Source organism: Carcharodon carcharias, chromosome 3 (assembly GCF_017639515.1).
Source record: "Carcharodon carcharias isolate sCarCar2 chromosome 3, sCarCar2.pri, whole genome shotgun sequence".
NCBI classification, from domain to species: Eukaryota; Metazoa; Chordata; class Chondrichthyes; order Lamniformes; family Lamnidae; genus Carcharodon; species Carcharodon carcharias.
In genome coordinates this window covers 224187384-224200749 of record NC_054469.1, presented here as the reverse complement: position 1 = coordinate 224200749, position 13366 = coordinate 224187384, and positions in this window count along the sequence as shown.

The following is a 13366-nucleotide window of genomic DNA, read 5'->3' as shown; positions in this document are numbered from 1 at the left end:
CTCCTCTAAGTCAATCACCCTACTGACTTGGAAATTTATTGCCGTTCCTTCACTGTCGCTTGGTCAAAATCCTGGAACTCCCTTCCTAACAGCACTGTGGGTGTACCCACACCACAGGGACTACAGCGGTTCAAGAAGGCAGCTCACCACCACCTTCTCAAGGGCAACTAGGGATGGACAATAAATGCTGGCCCAGCCAGCGAAGCCCACATCCCGTGAATGAATAAAAAAAAAATTACTGAGATGGGCAAGCTGGGCTAATTTACACTATTGAGTGCAGCTGAAGGTCGCCCCCCCCCCCCCCCCCCCCCCCCCCCCCCCCCCCCCCCCCCCCCCCCCCCCCCCCCCCCCCCCCCCCCCCCCCCCCCCCCCCACCCACCCACCCACCCACCCAAACCCAGCCACCGCGGCCATCAGGAGCACATACATAATATGAAAGCACCTGGAGTGTGTGCTGAGAGAACAAAAAGAAGTCTAAACAACTTCACCTGTTCTGCAGGAACAGAGTTCTCTAAATTTACTGGGAATGGAGCAAGAGAAAGGCATGCTTGTTAAGTTACATAGGAGAAAACCAAATGGAACTACATGCATCAAACTGTAGCCCTTTGCTTCCAATACCTGTAAACTGGATGCCAAACTTTGAACTAATTTAGCGCTTGGACTGGCTTGTTGTTAAGAATGGTAAATGTGCAAGTTAGTCAGTTTGTAAGATTGTTACTGATTTGCTTTTAATTGGTGGGAAAATTCCAAGATATTGACCCAACACCAATGAAGGGACAGTGATATATGTCAAAGTGTATATGAATTAGAGGGGAACGTGGAGAGGATCTTGATCTCTCAGCATTGTCGTTTTTGTCCTGGTTGTAGAGGCTGTGGTAGAGGGACCAAAGTACCGTGTTGAAGTGCACCCTGTAAATCAGACATACAGTTGCCACAACGTTCTAGTGGTGGGTGTGGAGGTTATTGAATCCAGTGACAGGGAAACTGATCAAGCAAACTGCTCTGTCAAAATGGTGTCCGACGTTGAGTATTGATGCAGCTGTACTTTTTCTAAGCAAATGATGAGTATTACATCACGCTTCTGACAAGCCTCAGAGACGTTGTGGGGCTTTGAATGGTTTGGAGGTGAGTCAGCCTTCTCCCTATCATATAGTACCCAACTCTGCTCCACTGTTTCTTTTGCAACGTAAATTGCTTTTAATTTAGAAGCAGAGTCAGTCGTATGGAAATAATCTGGAACCAGAGAAGGCCCAAAATATCATCTATAGTCGATGTAGTCATGGCACTGATGTTAGATTTTGGTTCAGCTTTTGGTTGGTGGTAACTTTCACACTGTTGACAATGAAGGACTCAGCAACAGAAAGTAGGAGCTGAAGCACCTTGGCAGGCTTTCCCATCTTAAAAAGGGTTATAAAAGTGCAAGTTGTTGTTTTATTGCTGGCAATGATTAAAGAGCCTGCTGTCTTAACATCCTGCTGAATAGGGTTTTTATTACACATGCATATTATCTAGATTATGAAAACAACCTCAACTAATCTGTCCTAGTGTGTAAAGTTTAAAATGGAACATAAATTGGGAAAGGAAATGACAGGCTATGAAAATTTCCTGAAGAGGTACATGAACCTACTGCTGGAGAGGAGACTTGAAAATAAGAAAAGTCATATTTGATTCTAAAGAGACCTCACTTCACAGTCAAATAAAATTAATAATAAACATTGCAGATAAATACTCATAAAGTGAATGTGATATTTGAAGTAACTATCAGAAGAATTATGACAAGAACTGTAAAGTGGTGTTCCAGGGCCAAAAGAGATTAATTTAAATACCAAAAACAAATGTTTACATCAGGGTTAGTGCCTGAGTTTGGCAAAGCAAAGACTAGAAATGAACCAACTGCTGAACACCAAAGGGTGATTCAGCCTTCGCAATCTCCTATTCTCTGTTATGAAGCATTTGATAATAGGTTAAATGTAAAAATATAGCATGGCCCCAAAATCACATTGAATGCATCTACCTTCATAAAAGATTTTCCTTAGTAATGGACTGAGGACATTACCCTTTTCCTTTCTGGATCACATGTGCAGTAATGTAAACCTAAGAAGCCACTGCAAACAGCTGCTGTTAGAATATTGATTAGTTGGTTGTTAATCAATATAAACCAAAGTAAGTTTGCATAGAAGGCTGTATTGCACTGATAATAATATAAGTAAGGAAAAGATCTCAAAAGACAATGCCCTTCAAAAGAGGACAGCCACCCAGTGCCACATGAGGATGAATGATCTCCCCTGTTCCGCCAGGGTAAGTCACTCCTCATCACTTTACACTCACACACTCACAAACCCATCACACATCCACAGGGCCCTCACTGCGGTTTAAGGGACATTACCATTCACTCTCTCACATTTACCGTCATTGTCCTCATCCCGTCCATGGGAACACAGTTTCCACACATGCCAGGCATACTTATCATCTGGCCTGGCAGGCATCCTGTTTACATTTTCTCCATCTCTATTCATGCAGGACAAGCTGGCACACAACAAGAGGGAGAGGTTGCAGACCGGTGGAGGAACGCCTGAAATCAAGGTCCTCATGGACAATGAAAACAGAGCCATCCCGCTGGCCAACGAGGATCTGGACTGTTCCTGTGCTAATGGTGAGGTCGGTGGTGCTCTACCAAGTGAGGATCCAGCAGCGCAACATATATCAGACAGCCATGCTGTGAGTGATGTGTCCTGTTTCACTGGCCACTGCCACGCACTAATTATCTCCCCTTGCTTCGGCAGGCACATCTGGGAAACAGCCGACAAAGAGCACAACCCATGGGCTCCAATCAAGCCCTGAAAAAACCTCTGAAGAGGAATCTGGAGGCACCCTCCTTGAAGTCCCATCACATCACTCACACACACCCTTCACCAGTGCAGAGACACACACCTCAGCGGGACCTTGCTTTAGAATAGCTTCAGGGTCACAATCTGGTGACAATTTCTTATCCACAGCAGGTGGCAGCAGAGACTTCCCTGGTGCCCAGCACTCGATGACTGCTGGAGGCCAGAACGTTGCTGAATCCAAGTCAGATGACGAGCCTCTGGACTCAGTCATGTCACAGTTGCTGGAGCTGCAAAGGCAAGCTCGGGAACATCAGGAAGGGATGTCCGCTGCACTCCTCAGATTGCAAGGCACGATGGAGGAGTCCGTCCACCTTCACTCAGAGGTGATAGCGCCGGCATGCCAACGCACCAAGGTCAACACTGGTAGGATGGCGGCTGCCATGGAGACCTTGGTCCAGGACGTTGCTCCTGCACTGCTGCGCGTGCTCAACTCCATCGCTGATGCCATTGTTGGCCTCCAACAGTTGTAAGCGAGAGGAGTGCTGGGCAGCTCGATCTCACTTCAGCTACCCCTTCTCCACAATGAGTCAATGTTGAGCCCTTGGCACCCATAGGGAGGAGGATCAGCAGGTGCACACTTCGGGGCCATCCATCTAGGTGACTCCGGGAATGTCCTGTCCATCCGAATCCCCTCTTCCCTGTGACCTCAGCAGCTCCAGCTCCGCAGGCCAAGGAGGGTGCCGCTGCCACACAGCAGGACCCAAAAAGCTGGCTGGGGCCCCCCCAAGTCTCAGGCCTCTAGAGGATCTCCGCCAAGGTCATCACAGACAGGGCATTGCAGGTCAGCAGGCTGCCTCCACCTCTGCTGTGGATGTGTGGGGAACACCAAGATATAACGGCAGGGTTAGGGAAGTTAAAAAGAATTAGCTGCACAGCCTGGGCATGGGTGTTAATCACTTGTACATACTGTTCATTATTGTCAACAAACTCCCAAGAGTGTCTCCCTGCCTATGGCTCCTTGTTCTGATGATTGTCATTCAGATGTGAAACCTTTCTGCACAAGATAAAGGCAGGTGTCTTAGTCCAGGGCCTCTTCCCTGTGTCTGTGCAGCCTTCAGACCAAAGTGATTGTCCAGCCTCACACTCCCTGGAAACATTACTGACGTCTGCACCTCGGCAGTGCTGGTCATTGCTGCCAGAACGTAGTGGGCAGGCGCCACAGGGTTCTCTCATTCTCTCTGTGTGCTCGCACCATCTTTAAGGTGGGGCTGGCCCCCATCTCTTCAGCACCTGTGACCAGTGATGCTGTGCTCCTGAAGGGCTCAGGTACTGAAGGCTGACAAAAGATCGGATGCTATTAAAGTTTCATGGCTGCATCTCCATGATATGATCCTGATCACAGAGCGCAAGCGAGCTGCCCTCGGCCAGACAGGAGTCAGACATTCTCAGAGGCTGTGTGAAGATCTATGGAGTGTCCTCACTGCATGTCGTCATCATCTTCTTGGAATCAAGTGATTATTAGGGCCTCCACTGTGACTCCACGACGGGACCGTTCTCACAAAGGGAATTCACGCTGCCATAAGCCAGACTGGAGTCAAACATTCGCAGATGTGACGTGAGGATCTATGGGGTCAGCTCACTGCATGTTGTCATCATCCTCCACAAATCTAGCAGCTATGAGAGCCCCCCCGGGGCGCACCTGCCTTTCCTAGCCAGTGCGAGGACCTCAGCCCCATCATCATTGCCTTTGAGGACCTCCTCATCCTCATCCCCAATGGCATCCTCCTCAGCAGAGGAGACCTCTAGCTCCTCCATTTCCTCCTCAGCCAGCTTGTCTCCCCGTTGCAGGCCAGGTTGTAAAGGATGCAACAGACGATGACTTTGCATGACACCCTCTGCGGACTATATTGCAGGGCTCCACGCGACCGGTCCAGGCACCGGAACCTCATCTTCAGCATCCCGATGGTCTGCTCCACCAAGTTGCGAGCTGCAGCATGAGCCTCATTATAGCGTCGCTCTGCTGCAGTCTGAGGCCGCTCCACGGGTGTCATCAGCCACAGCCTCTGCGGGTAGCCCTTGTCCCCAAGTAGCCATCCCGACTGAGGATGTAGGAGACGTGCACACTCCCTGGAAACTGTGCACATACCTGCAGGATGCGTTTCTGGTGGTTGCACTCCAGCTGCACATTCAGCGAGTTGATGCAGTTCACCGAGTGTTGCGACGGAGATCTGAGCACCAGGTGAGTGCAGTCGATCGCACTCTGCACCTGTGGGAAACAGAGATCAGGGCGAATCCAATTGCTCTTGCATCCTGGATGTCCTGGTCCTGGGTGAAATGCACAAAGTTGTGTGCCCTCGCAAAGATGGCATCAGTGACTTCATGGATGCATTTGTGGTTGGAGGCTTGAGAGATCCCACAGAGGTCACCTGTGGAGCCCTGAAAGGAGCCACTGGTATAGAAATTGAGCACCACTGTCACTTTCACTCCCACTAACAGTGGATGCCCCCCATGTCCCTGTGGTGCCAAATCCTGCAGTAGCTGGCGGAGGTGACTGACCAGTTCCCTAGTCATGTGCAGACTTCAGTGACTCTGGTTCTCGGTCATCTGCAGGAAAGAAAGGCGGCGTCTATAGACCCTGGGCGTTGCTAGGCGCTGACCAGTGACGGCTCACTGTGGCTCTTCGGCAGTGTGTGCGGGAACCCCAGCCACCCCTTCTTCCTGAGGTCGCTGCTCCGGCCTCTGTGCAGCCAGGACCCTCAGTCGCTCTCTCCTCTATTGTCTTCGCTTTCAGTAGGCCATCAGTCATACAGCTAGTTTACGAGGCTCCATGATCCTGATGTATTCCTCTTGCAGGATAAAGAGAGAGACGTGGTTACCATGGGTGGACTAAGAACCTGCCCCAGTTAAATGTAAAGGCCCCTTAATGCTTCCCGGAGAGTGCTGGCCACCACTTGGATGGTCAGAGATTAGTGCGCTGCATGTCTGCCCAAAACCCCACCCTCTCCGCCCCCACTCCACCCCACCGGTTGGCAGCAGCTTTGCCCTTTGGACTGCACGTTGTGCTCTCAGCTCAGGCGCAGGCATTCTTCTAACCCACCCTGCAAGGCTGTGCTGTTAGCCTTAACCATGGTGGGGGGCAGGGGGGGGGCTGGTCCAAACCGGGATGGTGACATTGCAAGGGGCTGTGAGCGCCTCCAGCAGTGACTGCTCCATGGCCAGCTTTAGCGAGGAGATTGTACAACGTGTGCAGTCGGCCAACTGTTCTGCCGTCCACTAAAACACTCATAACTTTGCGGTCTGTGCCGGAGGAGGGTGCGGTGGGGGGGTGAAAATTTTTGGAGCACTTGGTGGCACTTTGATGCCTCTGTGTTGCTTGAGTGGACAGATAAGATAGAAGCCTGGCTCCAATCATATCAATGTGGCTGCTTCTGAACTGTCTCAGCTGCAGAGGATTTGCTAACTAATAGAAGCCAGAGAGCTGGGATAAGGGGGCGCATTTTCAGGATGGCAACCTGTAACTAGTGGAGTGGCGCAGGGATCAGTGCTGGGGCCACAATTATTTATGATATATATTGATGACTTAAATGAGGGAAGTGAATGTACTATCGCCAAGTTTGCGGAAGACACAAAAATAGATGGGAAGGCAAGTGGTGAGGATGACACAAATAATATAGAGGGATTTGGACAGGTTAAGTGAGTGGGCAAAAACTTGGCAGATGGAATATAATGTGGGAAAATGTGAGGTTATGCACTTTGGCAGGAAGAATAGAGGAGCTGAATGTTATTTAAATGGAGAAAGACTGTAGAAAGCTGCAGCACAGAGGGATTTGGGGGTCCTCGTGCATGAATCATAAAAAGCTAGCTAGAAAATAAGTTCAGCAAGTAATAGGGAAGGCAAATGGGATGTTGGCCTTTATTTCAAAGGTAGTATAAAATAGAGAATTCTTGCTAAAACTATACAAGGCACTAGTTAGACCAGACCTAGAATACTGTGAGCAGTTTTGGTCCCCTTATCTAAGGAAAGATGTACTGGCATTGGAGGCAGTCCAGAGAAGGTTCATTAGGTTGATCCTGGGAATGGAGGGGTTTTCTTATGAGAGGTTGAGTAGGTTGGGCCTGTACTCATTGGAGTTTAGAAGAATGAGAGGCGACCTTTATTGAAACATATAAGATTCTTAGGGGGCTTGACAGGGTAGATGCTGAGAGGTTATTTCCCTTGCGGGAGAATCTAGGACCAGAGGACATAATCTCAGAGTAAGGGGTGGCCCACTTATGACAGAGATGAGGAGGAATTTCTTCTCTCAGAGGGTAGTGAATCTGTGGAATTCTTTACCGCAGAGGGCTGTAGAGGTTGGGTACTTAAGTATATGCAAAGCTGAGGTAGACAGATTTTTAATCAGTAAGGGAATCAAGGGTTACGGGGAAAAGGCAGGAAAGTGGAATTGAGGATTATCAGAAACAAAAAATGCTGGAAGAGCTCAGCAGGCCTAGCAGCTTGTGTTGGGATAGAAATAGAGTTAATGTTTTGAGTTCGTATGACCCTTCTTTAGGATTATCAGATCAGCCATGATCTCATTGAATGGAGGAGCAGACTCGATGGGCTGAATGTCCTACTTCTGGTCCTATGGTCTTGTGGTCAGAGGAATGATCACTTTATACAGGTTTCCCTAATGTGTGGCCACTTCCCTCATCCACCCTACCCCCCACCCCGAATGCTTGTACGGTATATTCAATGGCAGGGCAGCTCTTGCACCGCCTCAATCGCAAGGCAGCCCTTGAATCCCACCATTCCCACCCCCCCGACTCCCACAAGTCATCTCAATGGCAGGGCTGCCCTTTATCGCCACCCCCCCCCACTTCCCCAACACCCCTCAAGCTTGAAGTCCAACAGGCAACCCGGGCGAGTGCTGCACATCGTTACTGTGCACTCACCTGCGAGTTCCCCTCAAAGTGCAGCCAGCCAAGTGCACGCCTTTTATAGTGCTGTTTTGAGAAACATCAGCATGCTCTCCCCTGCTGACATGGACTGACGATCCAGTGGGGGGTTGGGGGGGACCATTCCAGCGGGCTGGCCTAATAATGTTATGCTGATGTATTACAGTGAGGTTCCTGACATCCGATAGTGGGAAATGCAGCCTACCGTTGGTGGGCTGAGTGGACACAATTGCGAACTGGTTTCACCCGTCCTGACTGGTAATCAAGTCCCAATCTAGAGACATGGGCACAAAAATGACATCAGTTTTGTTTTTGTCATAATGTCCTGAGTATGCTCCATTTTTTTTTTGGTGTAGGGTATGCCAGTATGTAATGCTGGATGTGAGTGGCTCTATACTTTATTGCACAGGCACTGAGTGAACTTTGGGTTCAAATGAAAGGGTAATTTCAGACATCCGGGATGGAGGCGTCAGCTCTGGCATGTGGTTGAAGCTCATCTTTGGCAGCCTAGCTAAAGGAGCATTGGCTCAAAGCATCCCTGGTGTCCCTGCCTCCTTGAAGGATACAGAAGATACATCCACGTCCTCAGTGTTCTCTTCTGACTCACTACTGGATTCATCCTCTGTGGCCTGTGGAGCTGCCTCAAGATCCTCTTCCTCCAGTGGGTCCCCCCTTGCCAGTGCCAGATTGTGGAGAGCGTAGCATGCAACCACAATCAGTGACACCCACTCTGGGGAGTATTGTAGTGCTCCCCCGAACGGTCCAGGCATCAGAAGCAAATCTTCAGAAGACCTATGGTCCTCTCTATCACTGCCCTTGTGGAGACATGATTCCTATTATAATGCTGCTCTGCCTCTGTTCTTGGGTGGCGGAGAGACATCATGAGCCACCTTTTCAACAGATAGCCCTTGTCACCCAGCAGCCGTCCATCCATTTAGGCTGGAGCACTGAATAGCCTCAGCACCTGGGAGTGTCTCAGGATATAAGTGTCATGGGAGCTGCCTGGGTACCTTGCACAGACTTGAAGAATCAGCATCCTGTGATCACACATTATCTGCACGTTCATGGAGTGGAATCCCTTCCTGTTGACGAAGGCACCCGGCTCACCTGCTGGCGCCTTGACGGCCACATGTGTACAGTCGATTGCACCCTGGACACGGGGGAACCCAGCAATCACTGCAAAACCTCTGGTTGGCTTCGTCTGTATGGTAATGAATAAAGGTCAGTACCTGCCTGAACAGAGCTTCTGTCACCAGCTTAACGGAACTGTGGACAGCTGATTGGGACACTCCACAAAGATCCCCCACTGACTCTTGGAAAGAGCCGGAGGCATAGAAGCTGAGGGCCACTGTGACCTTTAGAGCCACTGGCATGGGGTGTCCACCCACACAGTTGGAGATGATCACAGACCCAATCATGTGACAAATGAAGGTCACAGTCTCCCTGGAGAGGCGGAGCCTCCTTCTGCATTGTATCTCAAACATATTGAGGTAGCTGCATTGCTGCCTGTAAACCCTGGCACCAGGATAGTGGTGTCTTTTGCGGCCCCTTCCGCCTTGGGCTACCTGCTGGCCCATCGCTCTTTGTGCCTGCCACAGGTCCTTCCCCTGAAAGCTGCATTGGGATATCTGGCCTCCCTTTTGCCCCTCTCTTCCCCCTCAGAGGAGGCACATCCAGCGAAGACCCACAATCCCCATTACCAGGGTAACCGAAGGCTGCCTGATACCTGGAAGGGTCCATATGGTTAAAATCCTCCCGGGGCCTTGGAGACACCAGTGAGTCCTGAAATGAAGCCTGGAAATGCTGAGAATGATGCTCAGAACAGAGATGAAGCCGTCAAGTTCAAATAAGCAACCAGCAGCAAACTATCTCCTAAACTCATCACTACTCACAATGGCAATGCTGCTGACCCTTTTTAAACCCACTCTTGGATGAGGTTTTGCAAAATGTGGGCTGCCGACCTGCCCGTTTTGCCTTTTCAATGAGTGTGAAATCGCACAGGCAACATAAAAACGGGATCAGTTGCCTTTTTAGTGGGCCTTAAGTGGCCTTTTAGTTGATGGAGGGTGCGGCTCTGACACCCACGAGTGCCTGCCGACCTGAAGATTGCACGCGTGCAAGATGACGTTGGGATGCTCGCCCAACATCTTCTTGCGCTATTTTACGCCCGATCGGGTTGGATGTGAGCCCGTGAGGCGTAAAATTCTACCCAGAAAAATATTAAGATATGTGAATTTTAGACTTTAGTAGCTGTTTTCACTTTTTCCTCTCTGTGTTGGCATTTAATTTCCCATCTTTGTGACAATTGCAAATGTATTATTTGTAACTTCTGCAGTTACTGGCACAGAGTGGGAATACCCACTATATGATGTGTTTGGGAAAAGAAGAGAACCTATAGAGTAATATCAGTCAAGATAGGCTGAGAAGAGACTTGGTGCCACTTGTCAGTATCCAGGTCTGTACAGAGATGTGGTCAGAGCTGGCTTTGGCAAACAGTGTAAGTGGAGATACTTTTTCCCAAAAGAAGCTGGAACAACATCTCTGATAGCACGACTAGAATAGGGATATGAGCATTGCTAGCAAGTCAGCATTTATTGCCAATCCCTAATTACCCTTGAGAAGGTGGTGGTGAGTTGCCATCTTGAACTGCTGCCGTACCTGTGGTATAGATACACTCACAGTGCTGTTAAGGAGGGAGTTCCACGATTTTGACCCAATGATAGTGAAGGAATGATGATATAGTTCCAAGTCAGATTAAAATATTGGCCAGGATGGTGTGAGACTTGGAGGAGAACTTGCAGGTGTTGATTGGTGTTCTTATGCATCTGTTGCCCTTGCTCTTCTAGGTCATGGATTTGGGAGGTGCTGTCAAAGGATTCTTGGCAAGTTGCTGCAGTGCATCTTGTAGATAGTACACACTGCAGTCACTGTGCGCCATTTTGTGCCCCTGCTGAAGAAATTTCATCTCCAAAGTGAGTCTTTTTGGAGCTATAGCTGGCTGAATCCAATCCTATTTATCCTGTCCAAAGTAATAGTAACAATTATATAATATAAACATCTCACAAATTGTTGCTGAGGATTCCTCAGTGAAGGCACACAGCTACATTAACACAAAAAAACCTTTCTTCCCGAGATGTTATCCTGGCACTCTGCTATCGCCTCAAAAAAGTACTTTTCAAGTGTAGTCAAGAGTCTCCACCTTGATTTTTGTGCCCAAGCCTCTAGGTTGGGACTTGATTACCAACAGTTATTTCAATCCTCACATCCTTTATGACCAATTGTATATTCAGACCTATTGCCCATGGCCTTGCTCAGTCTGAGTTGTAAATTGTGAATTATGCTGCTCTGCAGCACTTTAAAAGCTCTGCTTAGCTATGTTCTTAAATATCTGTTCACTTTTAAGAGTAGATTGCACAATATAATGTTTAGTCCCCAGTCTATGGCTGGCTCAGGGCCTCCAAACATAGGAGTATTGTTTTGGCAGCCTGGCAGTAACTTAGCAAAGGAAGCAAATACATAGAAGCATCAATATGAAATATATGTGCTGTTTGATGAACAGGAATGCAATGGAGAGCACCAGAGATTGTAATATGACCCAGTTATGCCAGGATTTAAAGGCATCCAAGTTTCCACAGGAGCCTGCTTGGTTCAGAGCCTCAAATCAACCCAACATGGTCCTGGGTGTTAGTGGGAGTGGGATTGAATTCCTGGACTAGGAAATGCCTTCTTTCTGGTCTGGGTTACGTCAAGTAGTCATCAACCATGTATTTTGGGCCTCAGCCCAGAACAATAGGGGCTCAGATGGAAATCTGGGCCTGGGTCCTTGCTTGGACCCCAGGTGGGCATCATCCAGTTCAAGGGCTGGTACATTTGGTTAAGTCCTTTTTGGAGGGGAATGTGGAGAATTCCAAGTGATTGCTGGAGGGCTGGAGATAATGACACAGTCTCGCATACGGCTGCCCAGCCTTCATTTCCTGCCTTCTTTCCTTCACATTAGAAGACCAAGATGAAGTTGCTGTGGCTGTTTGGATGATTTAAATGAGGATATTTAGTTCTGACCTTGAAAATTCGATGGAAGAATGAGTTGAGGATCCCACGATTTTTGCTCCCTCCACCTAAACTATGATGAGAATGCTCACTGGCTCAAAATGTGCAATCCAGGGGTCTCCAACCAAGGGACAGAAGTCAGATCCACATGGCATAACCATGGAATGAGCTGCACTAAAAATCCAAGCCCAGCAATTAATTAAATAATTAAAACTCACTACTTCTTCCCCCCAAAACACACAACCTGCACCTCACTTGTGGTTTATATTCTTTCTGGTCTGGTAGCTCTACACTCCTGTACTTTCATTGGACTGTTTGGCCTGGTCTTTTATTTTCTGCTCTTGGCTGCAGCTGCTAAATGAACCCAGCTTCTTGCCAAAAATTGCTTGCGCACAAACACAAAATCTCCCATGGGATCCTGGGTCACGTTGAGAGAGCTTGCAGTTCAGGTTCAAGCAGCGCTTTTCACTCTGCCGGTGGAATCCGCAAGTTCCTCCAGTGAGATTTCTAAAGCAGGATGGTGATCAGTGGGTGCTAATAAGAAAGGCTGTCTTTCAAGGGACGACTGAGCCAATAAATAATATTCAACATGTGTGCGTTACAAGTAAGCTGCTTAATTGGCTGTGAATGGAGAAACACAGACTTTTCCTGGAAATTCTCATTGCTCAACAAATTATTGGAGCTGTGCAAAAATCTTTCACTATAAAACAGAGATTAGAACATCGTTCACACCTAGTTGAACAATCGTTCTCAGCATGTTGGCTTTTCAATGCAGTTAGCTTGTTTGACTTAATATAGCCAATGTTTTTTTGTCTTGCACTCAATTCTTTCAGACTATGTTTTTTCCACATGAGGTTTCATCACCCTTTAAAATTATCCAATCGTCTTCCTAAAACTGCACCTTCACTTTTCAGTTTCTTGGACGGACCACTCAAAACTGTTGCCTGTAAGGTCAATATTGTTGTATCTTTTTGTTACTGTTTTCCTTTCCCTTCTTGAAAATGCTGATTCCACGAGAACAGCAGTCCTCCACTTTGCCCAAGGGGCTGTTCCTCACATGTGAAGACAATCAGACATAGGTTTTCTGAGCCCCTCCCACTGATTTGTTGGTGAATCTACAGTGGGTGGCAACTGGAAATTGCTCCATTGTCCATTCATTTGTGCGTGCTTTGCCTGAAGGCGAGTCCTTAACTCATTGTCTGCTGAGCCATTTTCTTGGCAGTTGTTCCTCAGTGGTGGTTTGCCATTACCTTCCACTCTCAGGAACAGGCTGATGTTCCAAATCTACCTCAGCCGGAACGAGAATCAAACCACACTGTTGGCATTATTGTAAACCACACCCTAACCATCTAGCCAATTGAGCTAATTGATCCCTCCTCTGTCCATATCCTAATAATTTCGTGTCTTTTTTCCACAGCCACCAGTTGCCAGCTTTAGACTGCTACTAGTCCATTCACATCCTCCTGTTTAAACTGAAAATCTTGCAGTTGGTTTAATTGGAGTTACATCAATTCCAATTTCTGCTACAGGAATAATCCTTGAAGTCTCAGATAGCA